General features: G+C 41.3%; 1 pseudogene; it reads left to right on the forward strand.

The window, feature by feature from the left end:
* Nucleotides 1-3,253: 3,253 nt before the first annotated feature.
* Nucleotides 3,254-6,105, forward strand: LOC102851226 (annotated as a pseudogene).
* The last annotated feature ends 4,842 nt before the right edge of the window (nucleotides 6,106-10,947 follow it).

Below are 10,947 nucleotides of genomic sequence, written 5' to 3' on the forward strand. Positions count from 1 at the left end.
ATTTTTTAACTGGATTACCGGTCTTTCTTCTTGTGGATGCCCAAGAGTATTCTGTAAACTTTCGTTATAAGACCCTTCTCTGAAATGGCATAGCCAAATATTTGTTCCCAGTGTGTAGGTTTCTTTTCACTCTGTTGAAAAAAGTTATTAATGAGCAAAGACATTGAATCATTAAAAGGTCCCATACCATAGACTAGGCCTCCTGAGTTTGATCCCAGTTTGTCTTATATGAGCTTTATCGTTTTAGGCTTTACTCCCAGGTCTCTGATCCACCTTGAGTTGATTTTTGTCTATGATGTGGATCCTGTTTCAGCCTTCTGCAGGTAGGTGGAAGTCCAGTTTTTCCAGCACTATTTGTTGAAGAGGTTATCATTTCCCCATTTGATAGGTTTTCTTTTCTTGTTGAATAACAGTTGACCATAGATAGCTGGGTGTATTTCTGGGTTCTCAATTCTGTTCCATTGGTCTGTGTGCCTGTCATTGTACTAGTACCATGTTTTTAGGTTACTACCACTATGTAATAGGTTTTGAAGTCAGGGAGTGCTATGCCTACCACTTAATTTTTGTTTTTCAAAAGTGCTTTGCTTATTTGGGGTCTCTTTCCACTCCAAATAAACTTGACGATTGCACAAACTACGCTTGAAATATATATAAAAAGGAAATTAATCTCAAGTTGTTGCATACCCCACCCTCCATGAATGACCCTCCTTGACTTCAGTTGTGAACCCAGAAAGTAGTGGCCTCTGTGGTTTAGAAGATGCTTAGTGATGACAGTCTATTTCTAGAAAAATTTTAGAGAGGCCTTTTATTCAACAGAAGGGAAAAAAACAAACAAACCCCAACAACATTTGGAACCAAAAATAGCCATGCATGAATGATCATAGTACATGAAAGCATTTTATAAGAAAAATCTAAACTGTTTTAAATGAGGCAACAAGGTGTATTACTAATGTCCAACAGGCATGGATTTAAAGAGAATCTCAGGAATGTACGTGCGTGACTGGAAGTGTCTTTACATTTACTCAGCTGTACCACGTTGCTTTTTTTATCACTGAAACATGCCACACTTTCCAATCTCCCCCTGAACCACATTCAAATAAGAACAGAATAGGTCCCTTATACGAGGAAGCCAGAAATCCTGAACACAGAGGTTTTCCTTGAACCTCTTACACACACGACTGTTTGGGTTCACTAACATTTCTGGTCATGGGGTTGCGTGAGTCTCAGAATTCATTTGCTTAGAATTTCTGTTTTTTCCAGACCTCTTCCTGTTGACATATTAAACTGAATCAAAGTTATTTGTGTGATACCATAAGCAGTGTAAGTAATTTATTTGGGTGTGTGTGCTTGGAAACCTGGAACGAAGCCTGATTTAAAATATATTTGTTACTGGAATGTATTCTGAAAAAGAGTTGGGAAATTCTTAACCTCCATACAGTTTTAAAATAGGAATTGCCCATCTGTCACTATCATCCTCAAACTAAGGCATTTTATTTAGCGGGGAATGAAGAAGACATTCGTATAATCCCTACATTTTACAAATGGGCAGTTATGTTCTCCATTTCAGAAACATTATGTTTAAACACCTTCAGTATTTTCACATTAAAGTTACCTGTGGTAAGAAGCTGTGCTGCAATCCTGAAGTCACACAGTTCAAATCCACCAGCTGCTTTGCAGGAGGAGGATAGGCAATCTCCTTCCTTTTAATTAACTCCCTCTGAAAAACCCACTAGAAGGTCAGCTATGGGTCAGTTCTGACTTGACAATACATAGCAACATCAATACAATTAAAGAAATCTTTCTCTTTCTAAAACTGTGGTTGTTATGTGCCATCAAGTTGTCTATGACTCCTCCTCGTGACCCTACGAATAGTAGATTTAAACCTTGCCCTGTCCTGCACTATTGTTAGGATCCCCATCATGCTTGAGCCTGCTGTTTTACTCACTTTGTCAATCCATCTTTTTAAAGGTTTTTTCCTCTTTAATTGACTCTCTGTCTAACTTTTGGTGGGGTAAATGAAAATACCCTTTTATTTTAACTAATTCTTAAATTGAATTGTTTTTAAATGCATTCTTTCTATTCTCCATGGAATATTTGAAATGAATTTAAAACCAGAAAACCATGTTTGTTGCCGTTGAGTTGATTGCAACTCATAGTGATGCTGTTTTTGTTATTATGTTCCATTGAGTCAGGAGCAACTCATAACAGACCCACCCCTTCAGTGGGTTTTCAGAGGCAGTAAATTGCATGAGAGTTGATTGTCCATCTTTCTTTTCTTTAGCAGCTGACAGTTTTGAACCACGTTGTCTGTGTGTTGACAGCACAGTTCCTCACAAGTAGGCTACCAGAGAGCTCCTCTGGACAGAGAACTGTCCTATAAGGTTTCCATGTCTCTTATCTTTATGGAAGCAGACTGTTTTTCTCCCCCAGAGCACCTGGTGAGTTGAAACCACTGACCCTCAGGTTGACAGCTAAGCATAGTTACCTAAGCACTGCATAACCAGGGCTTCTTTGAACACAGTCTATCAGACTAAAAAGCAACCCATTGTCTCCATTTCTCACTCATAGTAACGTGAGTTATTCAGACTCATCTTCTTATTGCTGTGTAGGTTGGCAGTTAGAACCAACCAGTTTCTGTGAGACAGAACGATGTGTCTTGGACGCCCTATCTAGCAGTTCTACTTTGCCTTCTGGGGTCACTGTGAGCCAGAGTTGACTTGAAGGCAAAGTGTTTGGTTGTGGCTTAAAGCCCTGGTTAAAGAGTCCTGGTTGGCATGGCATTTAAGGGTTCAAGTGTTTAAGTGATAGCCTAAAGGTTATTGGTTTGAATCTACCTAGCAGCACCACAAGAGAAAGAGCTAAACCATCTGCTCCTGTAAAGATTGCAATTTGTGTTAGTAAAGACTACAGTTTGTATTACTAAAGATTACAATTTATACTAGTAGAGGAAGAACAAATAACTCAGAAAGTGAAGTGAGAATGTTTGCACAATTCAAAGAATGTAATCAGTGACATTAAATTGTACATGTAAGCACGGCTGAGTTGGTATATGTTTTCCTGTAAGTATCGATGACAACAAAAAGAATTCTCAAAAATCAACACATGGGGGCGAGGAGCGAGCCGGCGGCCAGAGGAGGCGGCTGACTGGGCAGCGCTCCCAGAGCGAGCATCCACGGTGGGGCGAGCGCGGCCTGAGTTGACGGACACCGGCACTGACCAGCGAGCGGACAGGCGCGGCGCGCGGGGCGCAGCCATGATCACCTCAGCCGCTGGAATTCTCTCTCTTCTGGATGAGGATGAACCACAACTCAAGGAATTTGCACTACACAAATTGAATGCAGTTGTCAATGACTTCTGGGAAGAAATTTCTCAATCTGTAGACAAAATAGAAGTGTTGTATGAAGATGAAGGCTTCCGGAGCCGGCAGTTTGTAGCCTTGGTGGCATCAAAAGTATTTTATCATCTGCGGGCTTTTGAAGAGTCTCTGAATTACGCTCTTGGAGCAGGTGACCTCTTCAATGTCAATGATAACTCAGAATATGTGGAGACTATTATAGCAAAATGCATTGATCACTACACCAAACAGTGTGTGGAAAATGCTGATTTACCTGAAGGAGAAAAGAAACCCATTGACCAGAGATTGGAAGGCATTGTGAACAAAATGTTCCAGCGGTGTCTCGATGATCACAGGTACAAGCAGGCCATCGGGATTGCTCTGGAGAGACGGAGGCTGGACATCTTTGAGAAGACCATTCTGGAGTCAAATGATGTTCCTGGAATGCTTGCGTATAGCCTGAAGCTCTGCATGTCTTTAATGCAGAATAAACAGTTTCGGAATAAAGTTACTAAGAGTTCTAGTTAAAATTTATATGAACTTGGATAAACCCGATTTAATCAATGTTTGTCAGTGATTAATTTTCTTAGATGACCCTCAGGCTGTGAGTGATATATTAGAGAAACTGGTAAAGGAAGACAACCTCCTGATGGCTTATCAGATTTGTTTTGATTTGTATGAAAGTGCCAGCCAGCAGTTTTTATCATCTGTAATCCAGAATCTCCGCACTATTGGCACCCCTATTGCTTCTGTGCCTGGATCCATCAATATGGGAACTGTTCCGGGATCTGAGAAAGACAGTAAGTCCATGGAGACGGAAGACAAGACAGGCGTTTCAACTGCAGGAAAGACCCCAGAGGCAAGCCCAGAGCCCAAGGACCAGACTTTGAAAATGATTAAAATTTTAAGTGGTGAAATGGCTATTGAACTACATCTGCAATTTTTGATACGAAATAATAACACAGACCTCATGATACTAAAAAATACAAAAGATGCAGTACAGAATTCTGTATGTCATACTGCAACTGTTATAGCAAACTCTTTCATGCACTGTGGAACCACCAGTGACCAGTTTCTAAGAGATAATTTGGAGTGGTTGGCCAGAGCCACTAACTGGGCAAAATTTACTGCTACAGCCAGTTTGGGTGTAATTCATAAGGGTCATGAGAAGGAGGCATTACAGCTGATGGCAACATACCTCCCCAAGGATACCTCTCCAGGATCAGCCTATCAGGAAGGTGGAGGCCTCTATGCATTGGGTCTCATCCATGCTAATCATGGTGGCGATATCATTGACTATCTGCTTAACCAGCTTAAGAATGCCAGCAATGATATTGTTCGACATGGCGGCAGTCTGGGTCTTGGTTTGGCTGCTATAGGGACTGCACGCCAGGATGTATATGATTTGCTGAAAACAAACCTTTATCAGGATGATGCTGTGACGGGAGAAGCAGCTGGCCTGGCCCTAGGTCTGGTTATGTTGGGCTCTAAAAATGCCCAGGCTATTGAAGACATGGTTGGCTATGCACAAGAAACTCAGCATGAGAAGATTCTGCGTGGTCTTGCAGTTGGCATTGCATTAGTGATGTATGGGAGGATGGAAGAGGCTGATGCTCTCATTGAATCTCTCTGTCGAGATAAAGACCCAATTCTTCGGAGATCTGGAATGTATACTGTAGCCATGGCATATTGTGGCTCAGGTAACAACAAAGCTATTTGCCGTCTGCTCCATGTTGCTGTAAGTGACGTTAATGATGATGTCAGAAGGGCAGCAGTAGAATCACTTGGGTTCATTCTGTTCAGGACCCCTGAACAATGCCCAAGTGTTGTGTCGTTGTTGTCAGAGAGTTACAACCCTCATGTGCGGTATGGGGCTGCAATGGCCCTGGAGATCTGCTGTGCTGGCACAGGAAACAAGGAAGCAATTAATTTCCTAGAACCAATGACAAATGACCCTGTGAACTATGTAAGGCAAGGAACTCTCATAGCCTCGGCTTTCATCATGATCCAGCAGACTGAAATTACTTGTCCAAAGGTGAATCAGTTTCGACAGCTGTATTCCAAAGTCATCAATGATAAGCATGATGATGTCATGGCCAAGTTTGGCGCTATATTGGCCCAGGGTATACTGGATGTAGGTGGTCATAATGTCACCATCTCCTTACAGTCCAGGACTGGGCACACCCATATGCCTTCGGTAGTCGGCGTCCTTGTCTTCACTCATTTCTGGTTCTGGTTTCCTCTGTCACACTTCTTGTCATTGGCTTATACTCCTACCTGTGTAATTGGTCTTAACAAGGACTTAAAGATGCCGAAAGTTCAGTATAAATCAAACTGTAAACCATCAACCTTTGCGTATCCTGCCCCTCTGGAAGTACCAAAAGGAAAAGGTTTCCACTGCTGTGTTATCTATTACTGTCAAGGCTAAAAAGAAGGAGAAAGAAAAAGAAAAAAAGGAGGAAGAGAAGATGGAAGTGGATGAGGCAGAGAAAAAGGAAGAAAAAGAAAAGAAAAAAGAACCCGAGCCAAACTTCCAGTTGTTGGATAACCCAGCCAGAGCCATGCCCGCCCAGCTTAAAGTCCTCACCATGACAGAGACATGTAGATACCAGCCTTTCAAACCTCTCTCCATTGGAGGCATCATCATTCTGAAGGACACCAGTGAAGACATCGAAGAGCTGGTGGAACCTGTGGCAGTTCATGGCCCGAAGATCGAGGAGGAAGAGCAAGAGCCAGAACCCCCAGAGCCATTCAAGTATATTGATGATTAAGGGCCACAGACTTTCATGTGTTCATCTGAAAATTGTCCAGGCTCGTACTGGAAACTCCTGAGAGGACCTTCGAGCTAAGACCTGCTGGTCCGTGCATGTATCTGTGCCTCTTCTCAGCCTGAGGAGGCCCATCTTCAAGACTTTGAAGAAAAGATAGAACTATTTAGTGTGCTCTTTCACAGAACTTGGTTTTCAAATAAATTTATTAAAATTTAAAAAAAAATCAACACATGGGGCAAGGAAACTAGATTAATGGAAACATAAGCACCTGAATGTAAATAGTAAACCCAAGTGTAGAATGTAATCAATATTACTGAACAACCTATGTAGAAATTATTAAATTGAAAATTAAACACAAAATAATATATTATTTTTTTAAAAAAATTCCAACCAAGAAAATTCTACAGTGGTAGTTTACTCACATGTGATCTGTTGTTAGAATTGACTAGATGGCAGCCAACAGCAACAAAGTCTCAAATGCTTCTGTAACCATAGATTAATAATATCTAGAGCTTAGGGATGTTGTAGTGACTGCTGCAGTGGTCTCAAGTGTGTCAGGGGTTGTGAGGACAGTATAGCATAGAACAGGATTCCCATTTGTTGTTCAGATGCCGCGATGAGCAGCACTCAACGTGTCAACGCCTAACAGCAATAACACTGGGGATGTTTGGAGAGTAATACACTAAAACCTACAAAAAAAGAAACTTGTGGAAGGAAGAACTCAGTCAGAGAAGGACAGCTCAAATACTTTCCCCCAAAAGAAATTATAAAAATATGGTAACACTACACCCTAGTGAAGGTCTTGTGAGACCTGAAAAACCAAGGCCATCCTGAGGAGTTATAACTCTTGCTGCCTTTAATGTACAGACTTAAGCAAAGTGCCTGGTGACTTCAGAGCACACAGTGAGCATTAGCTACTATGCTGATGGAGGTGTGGTTTCTCTTTCGAAATAAAGAGATCTTTGTTACGATCAGTTATTATTACTTTTAACACCTATCAAGTAAAAATAGACCTCATCAGAACCACAACATCTACATGTAGAAAAATGCTTGAAGGGATAAATCATTGTAATACATGGAGAGCTCCATGTCAAGCAAAACCTTTACTGCCCAGACAGCTAGGTCAGGGGAGGAGTGTGGACTGGGAGTACCAAAGAAGTAACACAGTGTCTGCCCTACGGAATGTACAGTTTAGGACAGGATATGGATGAGAATATAAATAACTCTGGGGAGTTGCAGTGTGAACAGAATAGTTAGGGCAAGTTGTCTTGAGCTGCACATGAAAATATTCAGCCACAGCCTTCCAAAATCAGATACCCTAATTGATGTCATCATAGCAGATGCTCTTCCAGTGAAAGGCTGAGCCAAGGGGGGTTTATCTTGTCATATCTAATAGAGTAGTTGAGATGGCCTCGGGTAAATAGTAACTAAAAGTAAGATAGTAAGTATAAATTAATAGAGTCACATTGCCTTTTGTAGGCTCAGATAAAGCTCTTGGTTTTTTCTCTAGACTCCATTTGGTCTGGAGTTCTGGTGGTGTGGTCCATAGGGAGTTACCTTGCTAACCCAAAGGTGTCACCTCTCTCCCAATCAAATCCCCCACTGGCTCCGATGGAGAAAGCTGAGCAATCTCTTCTCATGAGATTTCATTTTCCTCCATGAGCTATATAATCTCCAAAAACCCACTGGAGGATCAGCTAAGAGTAAACTCCAACTCAATGGCAATGAATTTGATGAGTTTTGTTGTTGTTTTCCTTTGATATATAAGCATACATTGTATCACAAGATATTCTGTGGGAATAAGTAAACCTTAATGACCTGTGTTATGCAGATGACATAACCCTGCTTGCTGAAACTGAGGAGGACCTGAAGCACTTGCTGCAGAAGGTCAAGGACTGCAGCCTTCAATATGGATTGAAGCTCAACAAACAAAAATTCTCACCACTGATCAAATTGGCAGCATCAGTATGGATAGTGAAGAGATTGAGATAGTTAACAGTTTTAGTTTGCTGGTTCCACAGTCAACATTCTTGGTAACAGCAGCCAGTAAATCAGGAGACAAATTGCATTGGGAAAGTCAGCTGTGAGGGACCTCTCAAGAGTACTGAAGAGCAACGACGTCAGACTGGAGATTAAGTTGCGCCTGATCCAGGCTATAGTCTTTGCAATTACGTGCTATGCATCAGAGAGTTGGACAGTGAATAAGGATGATAGAAAGAGAATTGATGCCTTTGAGCTGTGGTGCTGGAGAAGAGTTTTGAATATACCATGAACTGCTAGGAGAGCAATCAGGTTTGTCGTGGAGAGGGTGAAGCCAGAATGCTCCTTGGAGTCAAGATCCTGAAGCTTCATCTGACATACTTTGGGCATGTTGCAAGGAGGGACTGTTCCTTGGAGAGGGACAGCATGTTTGGAAAAGTGGAGAGACGGTGCAGGAGAGGAAGACCATCGATGAGATGGATCAATTCTGTGAGTGGAGTGGTGGGAATGAGTGTGTTTGAGGCGGCAAGGTTGGCACAGGATAGAACGGTGTTTAGGGCTCTTGTACATAGGGTCGTTATGAGTTGCAAGCAACTCAATGGCACATAACAACAACAATGACATGTTGGAATCACCTGGGGGCTTTGAGAGGTGAAAAAGAGAAACCCGTGAATCTGAATTCCATGCTGGGATTCTGATTTGATTGGGCTCAGAATCAGCACTTACACATTCTCCAGGTGACGGAGATGGTGAAGTAGAGAGTCACTGCTTCAGCCCATACGAAGTTTTTTATGCGTCTGAAGGGTTCCTGTAAATTTTAGGAGGCTGGCTAAGCCTGGATTCTGTCAACAAGTTCTCCAGCTGGCAGTGTGTGTGTTTCTAATGTATTACCAGTTCATGAGTTTTCCACTTGGAAGCACATGGCATTCTCTACAGGTTAAAACAATGATGTTGGCTTCTCTAGGAAGAGCCATCTTAGTCCAGCAGAGCAGCAGAATGCTTTCTTATCTGGCACCTGCCAGTGATCACATGGCCAACCTTCAAAGCTTACTCATATTATCCAACAATTGGATTATTAAGAATATATATCCTGGAAATAAGAACCATGACATGAAATGTTATTATTTTTGTTATGTGCCATTGAGTCAGAACTGACTCATAGCTGACCTTTCAGTGGGTTTTTAGAGGCTATAAATGGCACAGGAGGAGATTACCCATCTTTTTCCTGAGGAGCAGCTGGTGCATTCAAACTGCTTGCCTGTGGATTGGCAGCACAGCCCTTTACCACTAGGCCTCTAAAAAGCTGCCTTCAATAGATGTGTCAAACCAAATTGAACATGTCTCTAACTAAACTCCTCATCTTCTTTCCTCAAATTTTCTGGTTTTGCAGCAACCCCTGCCCTCATCCATTAGGAAATGGAATCTCTATCCTTTCAGTCTCAGGGTAGAAGTTTCGGATTATCTTGACTCCAGTCTCTGAAGTGTCCCATCAGACTCCTCCCACGTGCAGTGAGTTGCTATCGGTGAGGAAATAGAGACAAGGTCAAGAGCAAAGCAGTGATAGTGTCTGCAGGGCAGTCGTTGATGAGACGAAGGATCTTTGGGAAGTTATGTCCTGAAACTCAGGTTGTTGTGAAACCACATTTCAATTCTGATTCCAGTAAAGGAGCTGGATTTTCAGAGTAGCCCATTGAGGCTGCATGTGTCTTACCATTAAGAGTGGGTGAGCTGGCCATAAAAACTCTAGTCCTATGGATTGGGAAAAGGCTTTTGTTTCCTGTGGGGATATTTTTCATAATATTAATCAAAAGTATTTTCTGTTCTTCTGAAAATACCATGGGAGCTAGATAAGGAGCCAGAAACGTAATTATAATGAAAAAAAAAAAAAAAGTAAACGTTTGAACCAGCCATAGGGAAATGAATCCTCTTTGTGGACATATTGACAATAAACCAAAACAATTTGATGAAGCCTCAGGGAAGGGAAATCCTGAGCATTTTCTAGGGGCAAGAAAGTATTGTTAAATATCTTGACCAAGTTAATTTTAACAAGTCATAAAAGAAAACAAAACAAAAAAAATGTGTGAACTGTTGAATGAAAAATCAGCTTGCTCTAGAAACGGTCTCCTAAGGCACAATTTAAAAAAAAATTATTTAATTTGAGCAAGAACAATGAATAGGAAGCTAATAGTCACTCTCCATTTATTTTAATTCAGTGTAAGTTTCCCAGTATTCACATTCTCAGTACAGAAGGTTCTTGCTCTTTTTGTGTTCCTGGAAATCACATCTGGATTGCCTGAAAGGAGACCGGAACAGTGCCATTCCAGTGGATTATATTCTTCACCTGAGGTGTTAGCATTAAATGAAAATAGAGAAAACAAAGAGTATAACATAGAAGAGTTTCTAGTAGCCCTAGTAAAAAAAAACTTAGCTGTTTACAATAGAAGGGGAAGTTCCATTACCAGATACTCTTTCACAGAGAGAAGCTAAATCTTTTATAAACTTTAAAAAGATCTTTCCTCACCCTGGTTTCTCTTTCAGTGACAGAAATGCTAAATGTGCAAAATCACAAATATAATTGCCCACAGTGCAGTCTTCTGAGAGTCGATGCCCTGAAGATCTATGATGCTAAGTCTGAATGTCCTGTAACAGGGATCATTAAAGATTAGAGCCGTTTCCTTCATTAATTGGAATGAGCTTAAGCATTGAAATCTGACAGAACAGAGTTGGAATTTCTGTTATGCCCCTTAATGGCTTGTGATGCTGGGAAATTATTTAATCTCTCTTTGCACATTTCCTCTTCTCTAAAGCAAAGATAACACCTATCTTGAAGGGTTGGATGGACTATGTATTTAAAAGCTGGTA

Source organism: Elephantulus edwardii, unplaced genomic scaffold (assembly GCF_000299155.1).
Source record: "Elephantulus edwardii isolate Elephantulus edwardi_28Jun2011 unplaced genomic scaffold, EleEdw1.0 scaffold00242, whole genome shotgun sequence".
NCBI classification, from domain to species: Eukaryota; Metazoa; Chordata; class Mammalia; order Macroscelidea; family Macroscelididae; genus Elephantulus; species Elephantulus edwardii.